The 24,338-nt window shown below is 35.1% G+C and overlaps 1 protein-coding gene across 1 annotated transcript in view; it reads right to left on the bottom strand.

Annotated features, from left to right (window-relative positions):
• THEMIS (thymocyte selection associated) overlaps window positions 1-24,338 on the bottom strand; it is a 178,843-nt gene that overhangs the window by 41,455 nt on the left and 113,050 nt on the right. The gene's annotated exons all lie outside the window — the stretch shown is intronic.

The raw sequence follows: 24,338 nt of genomic DNA, 5'->3' as shown, positions 1-24,338 counted from the left end.
TCCTCTCCATCATTTTAGCATGTCAATTTTGTCCATCAGCCAATTCCTCCATGGACACAAGATAGCTACCAGCAGCAACTCAACAAAATGCTTCTTCGTTCACATCCACTGGAAGATAGGGATCTCTATCCCTCAACTAAGGAATATAATGTCCTCCCTTGCATCTGGTTGCACTGGGCAACCTTGCATCCTGTGACAATCGCCAGACCCATACTGGTTTGTTAGGGAAACTGTCTTACCTTAATCATGAAGTAACTCTGGAACTTGGGGAAAAGGTTTAAAAAAAGAGAGGGAGTTGTATTAAGAAGAAGGGAGACAGCAATGCATTATGGGCTTTTGGATTTGGGATGCAGCTTTAGGGATTTGGGAAGAACAGCACTAGAGACAGTAAGAATAGATGAGGAAAGAATGGAGAATGGTTACAACTGTTCAAATTAGTGAATTCTTTTTATCTGTTGACAGCTTAGAGAATATTCATATTTTCTTAATGAAATACGTATGTAGGGTCATTTTTCCAGAAATTTTTGCAACTAATCAGAGAATCTTCCCAAGAAATCAGGCTAAATATTATCTTAAAACTCCATCACATTTACCCTTTTCAAAAGCCTCCTTAAAAAAATCCTGGTTGCTGGTGTGGAAGGCCTCTTTTCTTTAAAACTGCCAGCATCCATCAAAATCATAGAGGAGAACATAGGCTGTAACCTCTTCAACATCGGCCACAGCAACTTCTTTCATGACACGTCTCCAAAGGCAAGAGAAACAAAAGAAAAAATGAACTTATGGGACTTCATCAAGATAAAAAGTTTCTGCACAGCAAAGGAAACAGTCATCAAAACAAAGAGGCAGCCCATGGAATGGGAGAAGATATTTGCAAATGAAACTACACATAAAAGGCTGGTATCCAAGATCTATAAAGAACTTCTCAAACTCAATACACAAGAAACAAATAATCAAATCAAAAAATGGGCCGAAGATACGAACAGACACTTTTCCGAAGAAGACATACAAATGGCTAACAGACACACGAAAAAATGCTCAAAATCATTAGCCATCAGGGAAATTCAAATCAAAAACACATTGAGATACCACCTTACACCAGTTAGAATGGCAAAAATTGACAAGGCAAGAAACAACAAATGTTGGAGAGGATGTGGAGAAAGGGGAACCCTCTTACACTGTTGGTGGGAATGCAAGTTGGTACAGCCACTCTGGAAAACAGTGTGGAAGTCCCTCAAAAAGTTAAAAATAGATCTACCCTATGACCCAGTAACTGCACTACTGGGTATTTACCCCAAAGATACGGACATAGTGAAGAGAAGAGCCATATGCACCCCAATACTCATAGCAGCATTGTCTACAATAGCTAAATTGTGGAAGGAGCCGAGATGCCCTTCAACAGATGAATGGATAAAGAAGATGTGGTCCATATATACAATGGAATATTACTCAGCCATCAGAAAGAACAATTGCCCAACATTTGCAGCAACATGGACGGGACTGGAGGAGATTATGCTAAGTGAAATAAGTCAAGCAGAGAAAGACAATTATCATATGGTTTCACACATTTATGGAACATAAGGAATAGCAGGGAGATTGGTAGGAGAAGGAAGGGAAAAATGAAGGGGGGGAGATGAACCACGAGAGACTATGGACTCTGGGAAACAAACTGAGGAATTCAGAGGGGTGGGGGTGGGGGATTGGGCTAGGCCAGTGATGGGTATTAAGGAGGGCATGTATTGCATGGAGCACTGGGTGTTATAGGCAAACAATGAATCATGGAACACTACATCAAAAACTAATGATGTGCTGTATGGTGACATAATATAATAAAAATTTTTAAATAAAAACAAAAACAAAAAACAAGACGAAACGAAAACGAAACAACAACAAAAAAACTACCAGCATCTACATAACATTTCTTCCAGGAACACATAATGCTCCAAAATTATATCTGGCATTAGCATTATCATTACCAATTAGACTCAGACAACACAATTTGAGGTTATAGCACATGATAGGCAATGACTCCCTAAATAAAGAAGACCTAAATATTTTTCAAATTAAATGTAATAAGGAACTGGTTAGTTTGGCTTCTCAGTCTAAGCTAGTTTTGGGTTTATACTGAGAAAACAATGGAGATGTCAATGAACAAGAATTATGAGGTTTCCAATAAAATGTTTAACATTTCATGTTTTGATTCAAAATACACATTTTTCCCATTATCCTACAGAATGCTGGAAGGAACCATAGAGTATAACAAGATAACATTTTTTAAAGTTTTTTTTTTTAACCTTTGGTATCAATGTACTGTAACTTTAAATTGTGGGTTGTGCAAACATTCTCCATAAAATAATAGCAGAAAATAAGCAATATTCTCATCTTACATGTGATACTTTAGCAATCAATACCCCAACACTAACTCATCCAAGTACAAAAAAGGATTCATGGTAGGTAACAAATGTATGTCCTTAAATAATACCCCTTTAAGAAAAAAAAAAAAAAAGAAGGAAAACCCTATCATCTTTGTCTTTTTTAAAAATTAGGAATTTTATTTCAAACCTGTTCAATTTAACTTTCAAGATATCTAAATGTAAAACTATCAATATGCAAACAGGTACAGATTTGTGTGATTTCACAAGAACAATTGTACAGAGCGGCTGTCAGGTTAAAAAGGGAGCACATAAACATCTCATTAACTTGTAGATCAATGCCACAAATGCTACTATAAAATCACGGACAAATTTTACTATACCTAAGGTTATTACTAATCAATTTTACTTTTGCAGAAGCACAAAAGATGAAAACTTTGTATGACATTCTCTAACAGAATACTTCCATGACCAAATTCAATTTTATTCAAGATGGTTGTATGTCTATTGCCTCTAATGACTACTTTTGACAAGATGATAATGAAAATAAAGAGGTGAGAATGATCAACATAAAAAACATTTCAGAAAGCATTCGGGCATTTTTAAATGAAGCTTTTGGCCTTTTCTTCTGACTCCTCTGTCACTCAACTGCATCCTTTAGTATTTTTCACTAATTATTAATTATTTACTAATATGACAGCTACTTTATTTAGCTGAAGAAATAAGCTTAGAATGATAGTGTATTTTCTAGTATTTTAATATGCTAGTCGAGTTAATTTCGAAAGTGAGTTTCATCAGAGTGGTTCATTGTTTAACTCTTACGAGGGAGCAATAACGTCACTTTGAACTCCAAAATGCTCCTGCTCTGAAGCCAAATTATTTCTATCCTAACAGGAAATACTGCTACAATTAATCTTGGGGGGTTTTTTCCTGTTAAGTGGACAATATACAGTGACTTTTCAATTCCTTATTGGAATTCATTTCCTTATTGGAATGTTTCTACCAACTTGGGATTTTTGTGGCAATAATAATAATAAAATAATTTCATAAGAAAAAAAATGGTCACCACCTTACATTAGAAAGGAGAAGTAGGAGGGGGCGCCTGGGTGGCACAGTGCTTAAGTGTCTGCCTTCGGCTCAGGGAGTGATCCCGGCGTTATGGGATCGAGCCCCACATCAGGCTCCTCTGCTGGGAGCCTGCTTCTTCCTCTCCCACTCCCCCTGCTTGTGTTCCCTCTCTCGCTGGCTGTCTCTATCTCTGTCAAATAAATAAATAAAATCTTAAAAAAAAAAAAAAGAAAGGAGAAGTAGGAAATCAAAATAATCTGTACTGCAAGTAAAAAAAATTTTTTTCTATTCAATAACAGAGCTTTCTAACAGAACTTTCTGGGATGATAGAGACGTTAGATATCTGTGTTATTTACTACATTAACCACTGGCTACATGTAGCTATTGAGTACTTGGAAGGTGACTGGACTAAGGGACTATATTTTTAATTTTAGCTAATTTAAATTTAAATAGCCCCACATGGCTAGTGGCCATATGAACCACGATCTATGGTGTAATATGTTACTAGTTTCTACAATTATTGTCAGAATTATTATTATCCTATTATTACTAGTTTCTACAATATATCTTAGCCTTTGATAATATACATAAATTTATTCTTAAATCGACAAAAACGTACTAAAGATATGACAATCTCTAAAGGCACTAATATGTTTAGGTACTTTAAAGAGACATCAATTTACTCATTACATAGACTTACATGTATATACACAATGCACATATATACATACATATATGCATATATATATTAGTATCAACTGTATTAGCTTAAATTAGTTAGTTGTGATATCAAGAACCACCAATGCTTCATAGGTTACAACAATATAGGTTTGTTTCTTACTCCTGCTTTTCAGGATTAAGCTGTAACTAGGCTCTGAGACCAAGCTAAAGGAGGGGCTACTATCAAGGAATTGTCAAATTCTTGACAGAGAGAAGAGAACAATGGTGGAACCAAGTATAGGCTCTCAAAGCTTTTGTTTGGAAGTGGCATATGTCACCTATGTCAGATTTCATCAGCCAAGTCAAGACACATGGACAAGTCTGACATGAGTGGTGCTGAGAATATTATCTTCCTTCAGAAATAACCTGATAGAGAAGGATCCAATAGAGAAGGGCAGGAAATATTTTGACAATAATATAATTAATTTTCTATAGATACATATATACATACATATAGATGCAGATGTAGACACACCACAAATATGTATATGTATAATATATACTTACGCAGCTTCATTACAAGAGATTTGAATCATATACATACATATGTAACAATTTTGTATAAAACCAAAGGAATACAAGAAAAATGAAGAATTGAGAATACAAGAAAAATAAGATATAGTCAAAAAAGAGGGAGTATGTAAATATCAAATCATAGGTCCTTTACAATTGATAGAGTTGGATTGTAAAATGGATTCTGAACTTTCTAGTATACCAAAAGAGGGATACATAATAAACTCTTACATTTATATTAATCATAAGATAAAAATAAACCAATTTCCTAGAGCAACATAGCTCTTATTGGTAAAATAATTTATGGAAGCACTATATGATAATGAAAAAAATTACCTCAGATAAAAATATATATTATAAATATATTCCACTACAATAAATAAATAGCCCTAATACCTAGTAGGCATTCAGTAGATCTCTACTGAATGAAAAAAAAAAAAAAAAAAAAGATAGGCATGTCAGGTTTCCTATAACAGAAACATAAAAAGTCACTTAATGTGTAAATGTTAGAGCTCAATAAAATAAAATATCTTTTAACAAAAGGCAAATATAAAAATAATTACATGACTTGAAACAAAAAGTTTAGAGTATATAGAAGAATGAATGGACAAGATCATTTATGTAAGATAGAAAGAATTATTAGATCATTTCATGGAAAAAGAAACTGGTTCTTTATTGGTTTAGTAACATCAGAATTATAATAAAAGTTTACAAGAATTTTTAATCTAAATTGTATACTTTAAAGTGGATACTTAGGTAGTTGGTGCAGTTCTATGCACGTTTTAAGGACTTATAAAATACCTAACTAACAAAAGAATTCAATGCTAGAGATGCCAAGAAGTCTCAAAAGAAATACACTAAAGGACTGAAGTCATATTAGATATTCCCTTTTAAAATATCTATGTGTTACATAACAGAAATTGGTTATATTTTCAGAATTTAGGAATTTCCTAAACTAAAAAAGGAGTTTAATATATAAATAATAAATTTATATGTTAAACTATAATTATAAGTAATAAATCATAATATATTTACTTATATTTATTTATTCATAATAAGTTATAATTACAGAATTAGAGATTACTTCCTTATCTTAGTTCATTCTCTCTATATATAGCTCTGCATTATCCAATATGTAACTACTAGTTGCATGTGGCTACTGAATGCTTGAGTGCCAGTCTGAACTGAGATATAAGTATAAGATACACACATTTTTTTAAGTTAAAGAAGTTTTTAACTTAAAAAAAGGTAAATGATCTCATTAGTAATTTTATATTGATTACATATAAATCAATGAAATTAATATTTTGTAAATAAAAGGCTAAAGTATATCAATCAAATTAATTTCTTTTTTTTTTTTAAAGATTTTATTTTTATTTATTTGACAGAGATAGAGACAGCCAGCGAGAGAGGGAACACAAGCAGGGGGAGTGGGAGAGGAAGAAGCAGGCTCATAGTAGAGGAGCCTGACGTGGGGCTCGATCCTGTAACGCCGGGATCACGCCCTGAGCCGAAGGCAGACGCCCAACCGCTGTGCCACCCAGGTGCCCCAATCAAATTAATTTCAATTAACTTTTTTGTTCTTTTTTTGATATGGTTACTAGGAAACTTAAAATTGCATATGTGACTAATGTTTGTGGTTTACATTCTAACACTATTGGATAGATAATTCTGAGAAGAGACATGATAGACCAATCTTATACATTCCTAAACGCTGGTTCAATTTAGATTTAATTAAGAAACAGATAAATGAGAGCACCAGTCTAGAAAGACACAGGAAAGTGTGCAACATAATCTCTATCCTAAGATTGGCTGATAGAGGCCTTAATTATTGATAACATTAACTGAGTGCTTACTAAGTACCTGATATAGTACATACCTTATCCCATTTAATACTCATAAAACTCCTATGAGATAAAGACTAAGTCAGGACCAAAGGCATTTCCTATATATTTTTCCATGGTCATTTGCCAATAATTAGTTTGTCTTTTGTATTTAGCTAAAGTCTGCAAACTTGGGGCTCTTTTATTGCAACAGCTTTCCTTTAGTTTTGAGATAGAATTAACAGTAAATAAATGTTAAAACATTAAAAAGTAAAGGTGGTTATGAAATGTATGTATGCAGAAGAAGCCTGTGATCAACAAGATTAAAATATAAAGGAAACTGATTATTAAGTAAACAGAGAGAGAGAGATCATGGCCTCATAGAGGGACTAAATTGGACTAGTCCACTGATACCTTCCCTTATCTACACCTTGACTTTTTAAGACACTATTTCCTAAAGTAATGCACTTGGTTAAATCTAGGACACGCCCCAAGGAGGGGTGTTGCACGCTGGCCTTAACTGAAGGCAGTGGCAAATCACTGGTAATCACACTGTGATTCAGTAACAGATGGTGTATTTGTCTTACTCTTTGCATTCTCTCATTCCATCTTTGAGTATCTACATTTTCTCACTTATTTAAAAGCTCCAGAAGTTGTTCCAATTCTGCTTTTCCTGAAGAGATTAGTATAAAGATTATTGTTTGTTTTGCTCTCTCTCTTCTACATTATCACAAAATCAGACCCCCCAACTGCAGTAGGAGTTTATACTACGCTTTGTTCTGACATCTCCATTTGTATGGGCCACCACCAGGGAAACCTCATTAACTGTGAATTTTAAAGCTTCATGTAAACTACAAGTGTCTCATAAATCTAATTCTGTTATAGGAGACCCTTGCACTCTCAAGGGACACCCCCTGAGACTTTCAAGAATTCTCAAAGTCAAGAGTACTATGATAGCACATAATTTCTTCCTTAACAACTCAATAATGCAGAATGAAAAAATATATATATAAGTAGATCTCTTCAGACTCTTAACGGTTCTACAAACACAAGGGCAAAATCATGTAAAAAGCTGTTTGAGAGATAAGAATTGTTATTCTTAGGTCTCTAGGCTGCTCACCAACATTATCATCCAGTTATTTTCTGGGAAATATTTCACAAAGCAACAAAGTTTCCATCAGGTCATGAGTGTAACTATTTAGAAGATGATGAAGAGAGAACAATAAAGCCCAAGTTCACAGTTTGCCAACTAGAAAAAAATGGGTGGGGAAGCTAACTCCCGCACACTAGCTTCAAAACATGAGATTCAATTTCAGGTGTGGTAAATTACAAATTATGACATGTTATTATGCCTAAAGATTGTTTGCAAAATAATGAAAAGAATTTTGTAACACCAAATGTAAAGGATTACTCAAGCAATTTAATTGAAATTGAATTGTATTGTGGTATATTTGAATGTTAGATGACCATTACAGCATTCCTTGGAAAAACCTGTGATTATTCTTAATCCTTATTTAAGAATCCTTATTTATGCAATCTAGAGCAAGGTTTTATTGAGTGGCTAATGTAGAAGCAAAGAGATTAAAATTCAGTACACCAAATTCAGAGCACCTGCCCACATGACTTTCAATTTGTGGGATTTTTCTGAAATCACTGTTTCATTTTCTTTTCTTTTCTTTTCTTTTTTAAAAAAGATTTGATTTATTTATTCGACAGAGATAGAGACAGCTAGCGAGAGAGGGAACACAAGCAGGGGGAGTGGGAGAGGAAGAAGCAGGCTTCCAGCAGAGGAACCTGATGTGGGGCTTGATCCCATAACGCCAGGATCACGCCCTGAGCTGAAGGCAGACGCTTAACAACTGAGCCACCCAGGGGCCCCACTGTTTCATTTTCTCTGTCCATGAAAGTTAATATGAGAATTCTAATAAACTCGTAATCATCATCCAATGAGCCCATTACATTCTGGTTTAGCCCTTTTAATGACTGCTTATGTCTTTGTGATGCCCACCAGGAATCCCCTAAGTGAATTCCACACATTTCAATTAGCTTTTCTGTTTGATGCAATAACCAACAGATTTATTGAATGCAACATGAACCATGAATCAATATTTAGAAATCTTTGTTTTAAAAAATGTTTAATGATACTATTGGTAAAAATAGTTGGTTATTAGACACATATTTAGCCCCCTTTCTGTTCTATGTCTAGAAAAAAGAGAATTTCCTTTCTCAGGTAAGTAAAAATGTAAAATAGTTCAATAGCTCCAATATAACAATTGATGAGTTCTTTATTAATGGCTTACAATAGAACCTCCAATTGTTCAGAAATATCTCCCCCTTTCCTCTTACCATCTCTTTCTCTGAACTATAACACACAAATACACAATTCACTCTATTTAGTTCTGAGCCTAGGTATTTAATGATATTTCCATTCATGCAGATTATAAATTGGTAGAATATCATGTTTCTTTCATTTAATTAGGGAAGTACACCTGCAGAGCAAAATAAATGTTAACTAACATTATTTGTATTCCAGGGATTCGTTTTCCATCCCTTCTAACTAACTTAAATGCCATGCTGGGTTTCTGGATTCGTTAACAACTCCAGGCACATTTCCCTCCACTTGCCTCTGTCAACCCAGCAAGCTGTTCCTTCTGACTTCAAAGTGTGAATATTTTTGCTTCATCATCAGTTTTGTAGTCTAAAGAGAGAGTTGGCTTACCTAAAAAGAAACCATACTTTCCAATGAAAACAATAGAATAGGGATGCTAATTACCATTTCCTTTTAAAATATGTATGCCTTTTCCTCCAAAAAGAAGATGACAAAAGAACTTTCTTTTGTAAAAGAATAAAGGCAAAGCGTAAAAGAGATCTCCAAACAGTATTAATTATATTTTTAAAATTCAGGATATTAAGATCACAACACAATTATCAGAATTATCAGCTGAATTATTTATGTATTCAGACAATTATTCAGATCAGAAATTGAACAGTTTCAAAAATATTAAAATGTTTCTAAACAAAAGTGCCCAAGTTGCTCATCATTTCTACAAAGTTACCTGGATATAGCTCAACACCCAATGTAAAAGTATCACTTTGTATTCATTGTATTGGCTTTGCTTTCTACTAGCAGGTTCTAATCTTTATGGCAGTCCTGGTCTTAGCTTCCTACGGCACATAACAATCTTGCTTGCTTATCACATAGCTAACCCTGAAGAATCTTTTCACCTTACACAACACAAAGTTGAGCTGAATCTAAAATGCAAATATTACAGTGTTTCAAAAACATCATCAGAAGGCAATATTCATTTCTAATTCACTTTACTGACCTTTTTTTCCTAAACGGCTTTCTGAATTTTAGTCAAATTATGGCTCTGCAGGGAGATGGAAACATTAATTATACTTGGAAGAATTATTTGATTTCTTAAAGCTATACTTCAAATAAAAGGTTTAATAAGGAAATAAACAGACTGAAATAAAAGTAACATTTTTAAGGATCCCATTAAATCGTGTAAATCATTAGAGTTAGTGCTCCTTAGCTTTCTTCACTTTGCTCTAATCGGTGATTTAAATTTCTAAGTTAGTTGTATTTATTATGAATAAATGAAAACACATGCTAATAGCTGAGGACTTATGTGCTTGGCAGTGTATGAAATGTTTTCCTACAATATCTTCTTTGATCTCCCCCAGGAACTTATAAGGTATATATCATCTCCTAATTTTACAAGTGAAGAAAGAGTGGCATAAAAGTGAAGCAACATGTTCAATGTCACTAAGCCCATACTCTCAGGCTTTGCTCTCTACTGCCAATCATGCTTATTTCCCTGGCTTAAGAAGATTTCATTTCTGCTCCATTAGATAAAGGACCTTACAAACTACCTTTATATTCCATAGCAATTACTAACCTCACACTGAAATTTGGAACTGCAAAAGTGTTTAATTATTTATGGTTCACCTAAGCATAGTTTAATTATGGCTCACCTAACCATAGTTTAAAACCAAAGATGGGATTCTTTTAAGTTGCACTTTGGATTTTTTCCCATTCTTTTTATTTCTGAATAATTATAAAATGAATATATGCATAGCCTTTACCTCACCATTTCTCCCTCCCCCCTCTCCAGGATTACTATATTCAGAATGATACGTGTGTATCATGTCACATATATGTATCAGAATACAAGAAAGAGCATATGAAAATGAGTAGTTTCATTTTGTGATTTTTTTTAATAAATGGAAAAATACCGTGCATTTTGTTCTACAATTTTCTTTTGTCACTTAATAATACATCTTGGACACTTACTTTCACTATATCTACATCTGTCTCATTATTTCAAAATGCATAGTACAGATATTTTTAGATTATATAATCATTCTGCTATTAATAGATATCTATATTGCTTCCATATGTTATTTGAAACAATGCAACAATGATTATTCTTATGAATGCACACATGGGGGGATTTTCTAAGACAGATAATGATAAGTGGAGTTGCTAGGTCAAAAAAAGTATTCATAAGGGGGGCGCCTGGGTGGCGCAGTCGTTAAGCGGCTGCCTTCGGCTCAGGGCGTGATCCCAGCGTTCTGGGATCAAGCCTCACATCAGGCTTCTCCACTAGGAGCCTGCTTCTTCCTCTCCCACTCCCCCGTGTTCCCTCTCTCGCTGGCTGTCTCTCTCTGTCAAATAAATAAACAAAAATCTTTAAAAAATAAAAGTATTCATAAGGAGTAGAAGAGAAGCTATTTCCTCATCAATCTGATTAACTTTTTATCTTTCTTTTTAAATTTTTCTCTTGAAGAATTAAAACAGCTTATTTTTAAATTTGAATAATTTTTATTTTTACTGGGATTAAGAACTGCTTTCTGTATTGGTCGTTTTTATTTCTGTAAATTTTCTATTCCTATAATTTGCCCATTTTTCAAAAAGAGTGTATTCATCTGTTCATGGAGGATTTTTAAGGAAGAGTCCTTATATTTGAGCTAATAAAGTATTTTATTAAAAATTTAATTGGTTAAAGATTAAGTTCTTGGGGTCATTTTTTGGGGGAAAAATGTGGCTGTGATGGCTCATTTCTGTAGAGCCAGAATCACTCAAATATCTTCCATTCCATAGATTATACTCTTCTTTTAATAAGTATTTTTGCCAATAGATTCTAATTCCTATGGCTTTTTTTCTGGAAACAACAGTAGTATCTTTGAATTCTAATGTGATTTTGATGTTTCTACTCCCAGAGAAGTCTAAAAGTGTAAACAGTTTTGATGAATGATTTAGAGGTCCAATCTTTTTGCTTGGGTAGTTCACTAAAAGGGGAGGAAAACTCAGTCTTCAAGGAAATCTTATTCTATAAGAAGTAAAATGTGTTTATTAGACTCCTCTTGGCTCTGCCAGTCATGATCTACTTAACAGACAAATGAAGTTATACTAAATCAAATTGGTAATACTGGATAAGTTCCAGAATTCAAAGTCTGTCTTCGTATAAAGATATGCAGATTCAAACGATACACCTAAAGCCTTGAAGTTACTTGTAGCATGATTTTGAGGACAGAAAAATAATTAAGAAGTTAGAGGTAATTCCAAGATTCTGCTGATAAGAGAATAGAACTTTGGCCTAAAATGCACTTCCTTGGGGAACAAGGCAAAGAATATAGCTTGTTATAAATTAGGTCTCACATAATTAAGCTAATGTGGAAGCCTCAAGACTTAGAATGTTTCTGTCAAGGATCACTGTTTCTGATTATCACACATACTCCGGATATATTTCAGCATGACTAGTATGCCAAGTTGTATGCTAGAAATTTCCAAAAGAGGAATTTACATTTTTAGAATGTGTTTGAGCCTCTTTATCCCATTTTCCACCATTAAAAAGAAAACAGTTAAAAATACTCAGATATTTTAAAAATTCTTTATGTACTATAAAAAAATTACCTGCTTTCTCCTGATTGATAAGCAGCTACAAATTTAAACTTCCACTAAAGGATTTTAAAAGATTTTTTAATGACAACAAGAAGATTATGGATAGTTCCATCACACACATGACATCTGGTATCTTCTTCCTTGCCAAGATCTATAAATGGCTTAAACTGTCACTTAACTTTGTAAAAGGCAACCTTTTTTGAAGTTAAACACCCTAAAGAATAATAATCAACATAGCAACAACAGTAGAAGCCTCTAATATTAGTGGCTATGTAATTATATGCCAGAATAAAAGGCTTAAGATTAGCTCAAATTCAAAGTAAGAATACTATAATAGCCAATTTATTTATTTTATTCTATAAAATCTTACATGTTTATACACAGTTAGTGGCTTGTACACATGTGTTAGCTATCTACTGCTGCATAACAAATCATCTCAAAATGCAGTGGTTTAAAACAGCATTTTATTATTTCCACTGTTCTGTGAATCAAGTAGGCCCAGTTCCCTATGATATTATCTGGGTCTGCGATGTCCAAGATGGCTCACTACATGCAGAGGACTTCAGTAGAGAAAGCTAGGCTCCGCTGGGATGCTGTGATGACTGGACACCCCAGTGGTCTCTCCACCAAGATAGCATTAAGTTCCTGGTATGACTTCCCCAATGGTCTACATGATAAACAGTCACCTCTGTCTCCCAGCACCTTTCCTTCATAAACTCTTTAGATAAGACTCCTGTGAAACTTACCAAAACCTCACTCTTCTTTGGTTTAAACTGACCAATTTAATCTTAGCCTGGGAACCCCAAAGCACTCCACCCTGGGACCCTAATTAAAGCATGTGCCCCTGGTTCTCCCAGTTCTCTTTGCAGCACCTTGCCTTGACCTCCCGTGTGGTCTCTCCAGGCTTGCCATGTATTTTCTCCAAGATTTCTCTATTTCAATTTTCTTGTGGTCTTTTGTTGAACCTCAGCTCACCGTCTGACACCCTAATGTCTAACTTAACAAACGTTTATCTAATAAAAATCACGACAGGGGCCATCTTTGGAGAATAACTACCACAATTAGTCCTCCGGCCAAAGATGATGCACATCTTTTCCATTTCCAACATACACTTACCAGACTCCCTAAACCCTCAAAGTTTCATCCCATTTCAATCTCAGGATTACACTTTAAGTCCAGGATCACATGATGTAAATCAGGTTCTGGTGTAGTTGAGGTTACTTATGGGGGACCACCTCTTGATTCAAAGACAATGAAGTAAAGAAACAAGCTATGTGGCCCCCACATACCCAACATACAATGGCGAGACAGGATCAGGAGAACCACAATAGATGTTTCCACTCAAAAAGAGGAGAAATGGGAACAACATGGAGTCACTGGTCTGAAAAATTACTGAGATCTAGCAAAGCACAGTTGTCATTTCACTTTGCTCGGAAGGCAGGGGGTATGTTGCTTAGTACCAGAATACGTTCTCTGGGTGGTTCTTCTTGGCTGCTGGCCCCATGCTCTGGAGTCTTGACACTACCCTCTCAGTCATCTTCTTTTCTTAAGAAATACCTCATGGGTGCCGGGGTGGTATAGTTAGTTAATGTCTGCCTTTGGCTTAGGTCATGATCTCAGGGTCCTGGGATTGAGTCCCACATAAGGCTCTCTGCTCAGTGGGGAGGCTACGTCTCCCTCTAACTTTTCCTCTGTGCTCGCTCTCTTCCCCCCCCCTCAAATAAATAAATAAAATCTTAAAAAAAGAAAAGAAAAATAGCTCATGTTTGCAGCTGAATAGTGTTCTCAGTCTGTTTCTGGCCAGGAAGAAGTTTGGGGCTCAAATTATTTCATGCCCCTTTGCAGTGAATGTGTCCCACCCACGGTAACAAATGATCTGCTCTCTCTTACTATAGACGAGTTTTGCCTTTCTAGATTTTATATAAATAGAATCATTTACTGTTTACTCTCTGACTTCTCTGGCTCAGCTTCATGCTTTTGAGATTGATTCATGCCTTCGTATTCCTTTTCATTGCTGAGTAATATTCCATTATATGGCTATACAACAGTGTGTTTATCTATTCATCTGTGAAAGAATATTAGGTTGTTTCTTGCTTGGAGTTACAATAAATAAAGAATATATAAATATTCCTGTACATGTCTTTGTGCGGATATATACTTTCATTCCTCCCTAGTAAGTTCCTTCAAGTAGAATGGCAAAGTCTTACAAAACATTTATATAAAACTTCTTTTAAAAATGTGTCAAATGGGGGTGCCTGGGTGGCTCAGTTGTTTGAGCATCCAGCTCTTGGGTTTGGCTCAGGTCATGATCTCAGGATTGTGGGATCGAGCCCCGCATCAGGCTCTGTGCTCAGCAGTGTGTCTGCTTGAGATTCTCTCTCTCTCCTCTCCCTTCCCCATACCCCTTCCCTCCTGCTTTTTCTTTCTCTTCTCTCTAAAATAAATAAATCTTTTTAAAAAAACTTGCCATGTAGTTTTTTTAAAAGTTGTATCATTTAATTCCCATAAGCAGTATATAAGAGTTCCAGTTCCTCCACATGCACACCAAAAGTGGATCCTGTTAGTCTTTTTAACGTTAGCTATTTGGTAACTCATTGTGATTTAATTACTGACAAAGATGATTTTACTGTGGAGCAGTTGTTTTTTTCTTTCCCCAAACATTTATCGACCATTTTCAATGCTTTCTTTGTAAAATGGTCAAATATTTTTTTCTTTTCTTTTTTCCAATTGTATTGTCCTCTCATTGTTGAGTTGTAAGATTTTTTTTTTTTAACATACGACAAATACAAAATTTTTTTAGATACATGTATATGATATTTTCTCTCAGACTGGGGCATTTCTTTTCATCTTTTATAGAGTATCTTGAAAAGAGAAGAAATTTTTTAATCTGATGGCATTCAACTTAACTTTTTAAAAATGGTTCATTCTTGTTGTGTCCTATTTTTAAAAAAACTTTGCCTTCCCAAATTGTAAATATTTTATCTTTGCTTCTAAAAATTATATAACTTTAGCTTTTTGATTTGGGTTTATGATTCATTTTGTTATTTTGTGTGTTTGGTGTAAAGTTAAGATGGAGGTACATTCTTTTTTCCCACTTGATATCAAGTTGTTCTGTAAATACCAGTTGTTTCAATACCTTTGATAAAAAGATTACCTATTTCCATTGAATTATGTTAGCAACTTTGTTGAAAATCAGTTAACTATTTATGTGTGTATTTATTTCTCTGCTCTTTATGCTGCATTGATCTTAGGTTTGTCCTTATTCTAGTGGCACAATGTTGTGATTACCGTGGATTTATTAATAGTATTGAAATGAAGTAACATTTGTTCCACAACTTTTTTCTCTTTTTAAAGAAATTGTCTTGGCTATTTTATGTCTTTTGTATTTGCATATAAATTTTAGTATTAGCTTGTGAATTTCTATTTTTATGAAGTCAGCTGAATTTTTATTGGGATTGGGTTAAATATATAGATCAATATATATATGTTATAAATTATCTTTTTAGAATGATACATCTTGGAAAGTTTTATATCTAGGATACTTCTCAGATCCTTTAGATCTGATCTGGTGTTATCTTTACTGTATGAAAAGATTTTTAAAATGTAATAATTAAAATATCTCATTTGAGTATTAGAGATGAAGAAAAATTGCTGAACCAATATAGGCATTTTTTTCTTGCTTATTCAAAAATTAGAGCCTTTAGAATACTAATAAATATAGCCCCCCAAAAAAGAATATCCTTAATGAAGGGGATCATTAGGAGTATTATGCTTTTTACATATGCGTGTGTATCTACATATATATTTAACATACATATTTTAACATATATATTATTTATTTATTTATTATTATTATTATTATCATTTTATAAGTAGGCTCCATGCAGCTTGGAGCCCAATGTGGGGTTTGAATTCACGACCCTGAGACCAGGACCTGAACTGAGATCAAGAATTGGATGCTTAACTGACTGAGCCACCCAGGCATCCCATTATGCTTAATATATTTATAGAACAATGGGCAAATAACTAATTATTTTTGTAATTAATTACTACTGTTAAATATTCTGAACTGGCCATTTCGATTGTACATTAAAATTATTCATGGAATTCCCATGTGCTTTCTCTGACAGGCTGGAGTTTGCTGACATTTAAGGCACTGAAAGAGCCCTTCTAATATCCACTCTCCCTTAGTAGGGGATGTCATAAGGAAGCATCTTTGTCATCAAAATTTATAACATTTTCTAAAAACATCAATAACTTTGATAATTCCAGGTATTTCATAAAATATTGTAAATTTTATATTTAGTCCCTATGGCAATCCTCTCAAAAAGAGCTATTTTATAAACTGCGTTAAAAAAAGTACAGGGGTGCCTGGGTGGCTCAGCTGGTTAAGCGTCTGCCTTTGGCTCAGGTCATGATCCCGGGGTCCAGAGATCAAGGCCACACTGGGCTCCCTGCTCAGTGCTCAGCAGAGAGTCCGCTTCTCCCTCTCCCTCTGCTCCTCCCTCTCTCTCCCCCTGCTTGTGCTCTGTCTCTTTCCCAAATAAATAAAATCTATAAAAAAAGTACATGCATAAACAGGCTTATTTTTCTGAGGTAACAAAAGGCAAAATTACCCTGTTTTACTATGGTTTTCAGCCTGCTTATCTGAACAGTTAGTATAATCATAACGTCTTCAACAGCTTGGCCATTGGTTATTGTTTCAAAAAGCTTCCGGGAATATTCAATATAATAGAATGGAAAACAGCTGCTGTGGTCTGAAGCTTTGTGGAATATAATCTATAAAACTACCTACCCAGATAAACCAATTAAAAAAAATAATAAAGTGTGACTTATGCTGTGAATATTAAACCAAAATTAAAAAAAATAATAAAAGGTAGGTTTGTTAACATCTGAACTAATGTATTTTAAATGAAGCTACTTGATCTTAACGGCAGGTGTTTATTGGGTGTTCGTTCGTTATGTGCCAGGTACTATTCTCCATGATTTTCCCAAAATAAACTTGCTTAATCCTCACAACTTTCTGAGGCATGTTATTATCTCTGTTTTATAAACGTAAGAATTGAGAAAAAAGGAAGTTAAATACTTTGCCCAAGATCAACAGTTAGGAATGATGGACTAAGGACCTCCAAAACTCCACTCATCCACAAAGCAATGAACACTGGTAAAAATCATTAGAATCAACTTTTTCAGAACTCTAGAATTAACTCGATATCTTTAACAACCTAAGAATCTTTTATTCAAAAAATGACTTAATCTTGATGAGAACAGCGAGCTTTGTGATAGCTTGACTTTCTTTCGTCCCATCCCTCCCCCCAGCTCTGTAGTAGCCTCAAAACCCAGCCGACTTGCAACCACCAAATGGGCACACTGGGTTTGGAGCTCCTTAGACAATAGGACAGAAATTCCTCAATTAAAAACATAACTACTATATGATCCAGCAATCCCAAGTCTAGATATTTATCCAAAAGAATTGAAATCAGGATTTCAAAGACATAAATGCATTCTCATATCCACTGCAGCACTATTCACAATAGCCAAGATGTGAAAACAAGCTGAATATCCATTAGCAGATGCATGGACAAAGAAAATGTGGTATATGCATACAATGGTATATGCATACAATGGAATACCGGTCAGCCTTAAAAGAGAAGAAAATTCTGCAATATGCAAAAACATAGTTGAATCTTGAGTACATGATACTAAATGAAATAAGACAGTCATAAAAAGACAAATACTGCATGATTCTACTTACTGCGGTATCTAAAATACTCAAATTCATAGAATCAAAGAGGGGAATCATGGTTGCCAGAGGCTGGAAGGAGGAGAAAATGAAATTATTAATCAATGGATATGAAGTTACAGTTAAGGAAGATGAATAAGTTCTAGGGATCTGCCATACAACATTGTATCTATATTCAATAATGCTGTATTATACACTTAATTTGTTAAGAGAATAGATCTCTTGTTAAATGTTCCTAACACGATAAAACAAATTTTTAAAAAGCCTCATTCTCAGATTACTGTCACTCTTACACCAATCTGGGAGCTCCCTGGAAAAGCTCCTCTTATAGCCTGACTCCACCCAGTCTGGAAACAGTCCCATGACTAGACATTTATTGAAAACAATCAGCAGCAATTATTTAACATTGCATCTTCCTAAAGCTGTGATACTAGTTGTGGCAATCAAAATATGAGATATGAGGTTATAAATCCCCCAACTTTCTTGTTTTATTTATCTGTGACTCTCTAGAGCACCCTTGCATGTATACACCCCCCCATAACACACCTTCTTCCTTTTCCCAGAAAGCAAAACCTTGCATATCTACTCATGCAGGTAAAAAGTCCCAGAAATCACCAATCCATGGTGTGTGCCAACATGACATTCTGCTGCCGTCACCATGTTTTTTGTATGACAATCATTTAATAGTATGTTTCAATGAAATTCAAATCTTTCACCACTGCCAAGGAAATGCTTTTACCTATCCATCTCAACAGTCCTGCAAATGTGTGTGTGTGAAGAACTCCGTATTTATACACACACTATTTCTGGGATATCTTTTTTGAATGTATCATAGAGAACAAATGACATACAGAATATCCCGACAGCACAAAATGAGTGTTATTCCTCATCAGTACAAACATCAACATGACGTGAGCCTCATAAAGGGAAGACATGTGTTCAGTCTGAAGTCTAAGGGTCTGAGACAATGCTCATAAGATAAGAAGTCAGCCTGCCATAGTGTCAGGTGGATAGGTAGATGGAGGATAGATGATAGATAGATAGATAGATAGATAGATAGATAGATAGATAGATAGATAGATGATAGATATCCTGACAGGAAACACAGAGTTTCTAGATCAGAACACAGTTTATTATCACAGAGCATCTTAGCACCGGTGAGGCTATAAAAGGCATCACTACTAAAATCATTCTGAGGGAATGGCATTAATATAATTGGCTAATTATTTGGGGGGAAATGAGGATTTTGCACAAACAGGACTGTACCACAGACTCACAAAAGTATGACACCCAGAGATTGACTGGCACACTGTCCCATCCTCCCCTCTAGAAAGGAAGAGGTTTTTTCTGGGATATAAGCAAATATTACAGGAGAAAAGTCTCTGAATCTCTCTGAAGGAATATAACTATCTTCCAGAACATACTTGCTATTCAATCGTCCTTTAACCAAATTTGCCAGTGGTCATTTCTCAGAATGTTTAGACCATGAGGAAACATGAAAGCATTCACAGAGAACTGCCTTCCAACTATCAGATCTAGGAACTGAAGTTAAACAGTCTGGTGACCTTCTCTGATTTATTTTACAACTTTCTATTACTGAATAATGAAAAGGTAGGTAGACTAATGTAAATGTGGGAAAAAAGTAAAATGCTTTCTTCACCGTTACTGACATTTTGATTAAAGAAATCAATGATATTCATAATTATTGTCTTACTCTAAACTACCTGAACTTTTAGAATAATCACTTGCTGGCAGTAACTTGGTACTAAAATATATTTTCAGATTGTAGTTCTTATTTGAAAATAAGTGTTTTTTTTAATATTTTTACCCCTAAATCTTTTCTTGAAAATACACAACAAAAGCAATCATGCTTCAGAGATTCTCCCTTGTTATCACTGAATAGGCAATAAATTTTTATACCTTACATATTCTGTTCAGACCAGGTTATTTTACTTAATCCTTGTTACTTTCTGCCCACTTGCCCAGAATAAGGCAAAACATTAGAAAAATAAAGCTGACTTTATTAACTTTGATATAGCAAGATATTTTCAAATAAATTTCAAAATCAAAACAAAATATCTCTAATATCTAGATCACACTTTAGAAACAAAACTTCAGTGTCCTGAGCACTATTAATGTTAATTATTTAGGACCCTCTCACAGTCATTGTCATTTTTTTAAAAATATTTTATTTATTTATTTGAGAGAGAGAGAGCGCGTGAGCAGGGGGAGGGGCAGAGGGAGAAGCAGACTCCCCACTGAGCAGGGAGTATGACAAGGGGCTCCATCCCAGGACCCTAAGATCATGACCTGAGCTGAAGACAGACGCTTAACCAACCATCACCCAGATGCCCCCATAGGGATTCTTTTAAAGCATAAATCGTATCATGCCACATCTCTGCTCTCCCCTTTTGATGGCTTCCTATTTCAGTCCTAGAAAAAAATCAGAGTCTTTTCAGTGGCCTAGAATAACTTTCATGGTCTGCCCATCTTGAGTAACAGCTGTTTTTTGTTTCTTTTGTTTTGTTATAGCGACATATTCCAACTAATTGATGGATGATTTGATAAACTGAGTATGATTGGCATGTAGCCTAGAAATAAGTCCTAGAGTTATTTAGCTTTGCAGTGAAACTGGATAAATTCTGCATGTAATCCAAATGGTTTCCCCTGGGAGATTTTTTAAGTGCTATGGAAATGTGTTCTCTTGTTCATCCCCAGAGAAAGACTTATTAAGCATCTTTTGAGGATAGTCACACACTCATACAAGACATGGTATCTGAAGTACAGACTATCCCAGGTCTAACAAAAGAGATAAGCTGTATATATCAACATTAATATTAGCAAAGTAGCAAAAGAAAAAAAAATGAAATCCTAAGGAATTCCAAGGAAACTGTAGTCAAGATTGCTTGATTACTTACCAAACTGGAAAATTCTCCTGAGTGAAGTTAGAATATCTAGAGACGTAGTTCTGCTCTGTCTCAGAGGAAGACAATGCAGAAGTAGGGCGACATGAATTTTATAAGTTCAAACAAAAAGTTGGTAGTGATGCCTATATACAATATAGGTATACTGGCACAGCACAGTCTTTGTTTACCTGGTTAGCACAAAGAACTACAGACTTAGTGCAGACCTGACTAGGCAAATGGTATACAACACCTGTCTCTCCCAACAATGTGTCAGCACCACCATTTCTGTACGAAAAGAAAAATGTTCTTGCTTCTAAACTTATGCTACTAATGAACCTAATCACAATGCCTTCCAACTAGAGGAAGTGGTTATATTTCAGATCATGAAATTTGCATACAAAACTGAGATTTAGGTGAGGTCACATTAATTCCTTTTTGATAGGGTTTTTTTAAAAATATGTGTTATTTCTTTGGATTCTGTCTTTACCTTATGATGAAAAGTGCTATTGCTATGCTTTGTCAATGATGGAAACAATAAACATGGATATAAAGCAAGGAGAAATAGTATAGGAAAGTTGCTAGAGACAATCATACGCCACCCTTCCGGGAGGCATCATGGGACCATAAGGAGTGCCTGCGCTCTGCTGACTACACTGACTACAATCTAGGAACTTTGGGCAAGTCTCTTCAGCTATGAAATGGTGACAATGATACCTGTATCACAAGGTCATGTTACAGGAGCTAAGTGAGATGAAATGCACAAAGCCACTGTGTACTATTTTCATAGTTCCTAGGAAAGCCTGACTTAAAAAATGTGTATATATCTATCAATAACCCAATGTTAGAAAATTCTGAGAATCATCATTTCGGATTGTGTTTCTAGCTTTCTCCAAATGCTTCTCATTTTGAACTATTCCCTGAAAAGCCTATGTTGCCAATCAAATCTGAATTACTGCTTACCTCCACAGACCACTCTCTTGAGACTGATTACCTTTTAACTATGATTTGAGATTTAGTTTTCATAATAGGAAATAACAGTTTTGCAGAGTGGCCTGGCAGGACTTTGTAGAACAGCTTCAGTCAGGCTGACATGTGCTTTTATTAACCATATTTCCTGTAGCTGCACAGACAATGAGAAATCCACTTCTGTGAGCAGAACCAATTATAACGGAACAGGTACACTTTCTCTCCGGCCTGGTCATGATGTCAAATGTTTGATTAGAAAGATCTTGTGCTTTTAGCAAAATGGTGAATTTCTTTCCATTTGCAAGAACAAGTTGTGTCTGCCTTTCATTTCATAGTCTCTTAGTATCTTAATTCTGGTCTCTCAGTGTCAAATAGAGTCGCAAATGCAACGCCCTTGAGATGGGGGAAACAATATTGTTATATGTGTTTCAAAACAGATTGAGCTAGCTTCGGGCAAATAAGTAGCACCAATTTACAGAATCAGACGCATTGTGTGATCTAAGAGAAAACAGGGAACAAGGTACACATGGAGACTATGTCCCAGTGGAGGCAACATGGGGATGGACCTGGGAACCCTGGAAAGGAATTTCAATAAGAGTATCAAATACAGGGAAACATTAGGATGAAACAGATAAAAAGGTGAACGGAAATGTTGCGTTGCGCGTATATAATACGGTGATACGACCACAACAAATCAGGTTTTAGAAGTGCAGGACTGAAATAGGGAAGGGTAATTCTAAAAAGAGGCAGTTCCTGGGAAAATGGGAACCAAGTACGCACTAAATGTAGGATTATAAAGACAAAGCAGGGCCCATGAAATCAAGCATTTCAGACAAAGGCCTCTCTTCAGCTGCCAAAAAGAGAAACTTATCAGCAATGTCAAGGATGACCACCATCCCCCCAAAATACCATAAGCTCATTTTTGGACTTCCTATTTCTTCTCTTAAGAATTCTTCAGCTATAGCAAAGTAATCTATTGATATTTCAAGGATCACAAATGAAGATTTTTCAGTTGCTTTTAACTCTTTACTGACCAGAGTACAGATACAGAATCATAGATTGGTAGAATATTTAAGCTAAAAAAAATAATATCCATCATTTACTCTAACTTTTTATAGCCAAGAATGAAGAATGCTAAGATCATCCCATATCACATGGCGAACTAGTAACACAGCCAGGATAAGAATCACATTCTCCTGATTTCCAGACAGTAATTTTTTCCACTACAGCTATCTAAAATTAAATTTTCAATATTTTCAAAAGAGAATTGCGCTTATATAAGGTCCAAGAGAAGAAACTTCTGTTAATAAGAGAATCTAGGTAGGAATAAGCTAAATTTAAAAGGTCAGCAGCAGGGTTATAAAATGAAGATTCTTTATTGAAAGTAGGAGAAAAATGCAACCCAGAAAGAAATACCTTTTGCTTTGCACTCTAATATATATCTCCCACTGACCATTTTTTGTTACCCCCATCGTTACCCTGTTGGCCCAGGGCGGCATCATGTATAGCAATGTCCCCCTACTTGGTTTCCCTGTTTCTGTCCTTGATCCCCTATTAATAGCAGCACAGAAGTCAGAATGAGTCCTTTAAAATATAATTGTCATTCCCCGACCCAATCCTCTAATTGCTTCTTGTCTCAAAAAAGTTAAGCCAAAATTATTACAATGACCTACAAAGACCTATACAATTTGCCTCTCCCATTTTGTCTCTGAACTCGTCCCCTTTTGTCTCCTTCTTCACTATATTCCAGCCATCCTGCCCATCCAGCTGATAATTTTGAATACATTAGGCACCCCCTGCCTCAGGGTTTTTTTCTTCTTTCTTCTGCCAGGAACACCTACCGTACCCTCTGTCTGCAGAGCTCATCTTATCCATTCAAGTCTTTGGACAAGTGTCCTGTTCCCAGTAAGACACACCATGACCACCCTATTTAAAATTATTCTATTAGCCTTGCACTCTTAATCCTACTTATCTTGCTCTATTCTTTTTTCATAACACTTATCATGCACTGCTACTCTATATTATTTACTCCCACTAGAATGTAACATTACATAGAGTATCAAGCCATTTACCAAGATGTTTTGTTATTGATGTATGCAACATCTAAAACAGTACCTAAAATATAATAATCAGGAAATATCTGTTGAACAACAGACTTGAGTACAAGCAGATGATCCCCACGTTAAAAACCATAATCTCTGGTTTTACTCAAATGAAAATACTAAGTTCTACACTGGGAGAGTACCACACAACTGAGTGTTCCTGACTCTGAAGGAAGAGGTCTAATATGAAGAAATGGTAATTTGAAGAAATGTCAGAAGT

Source organism: Ursus arctos, unplaced genomic scaffold (assembly GCF_023065955.2).
Source record: "Ursus arctos isolate Adak ecotype North America unplaced genomic scaffold, UrsArc2.0 scaffold_13, whole genome shotgun sequence".
NCBI lineage: Eukaryota > Metazoa > Chordata > Mammalia > Carnivora > Ursidae > Ursus > Ursus arctos.
Note: the sequence above shows the minus strand (reverse complement) of the source record. Positions and strands in the feature narration are given on the sequence as shown.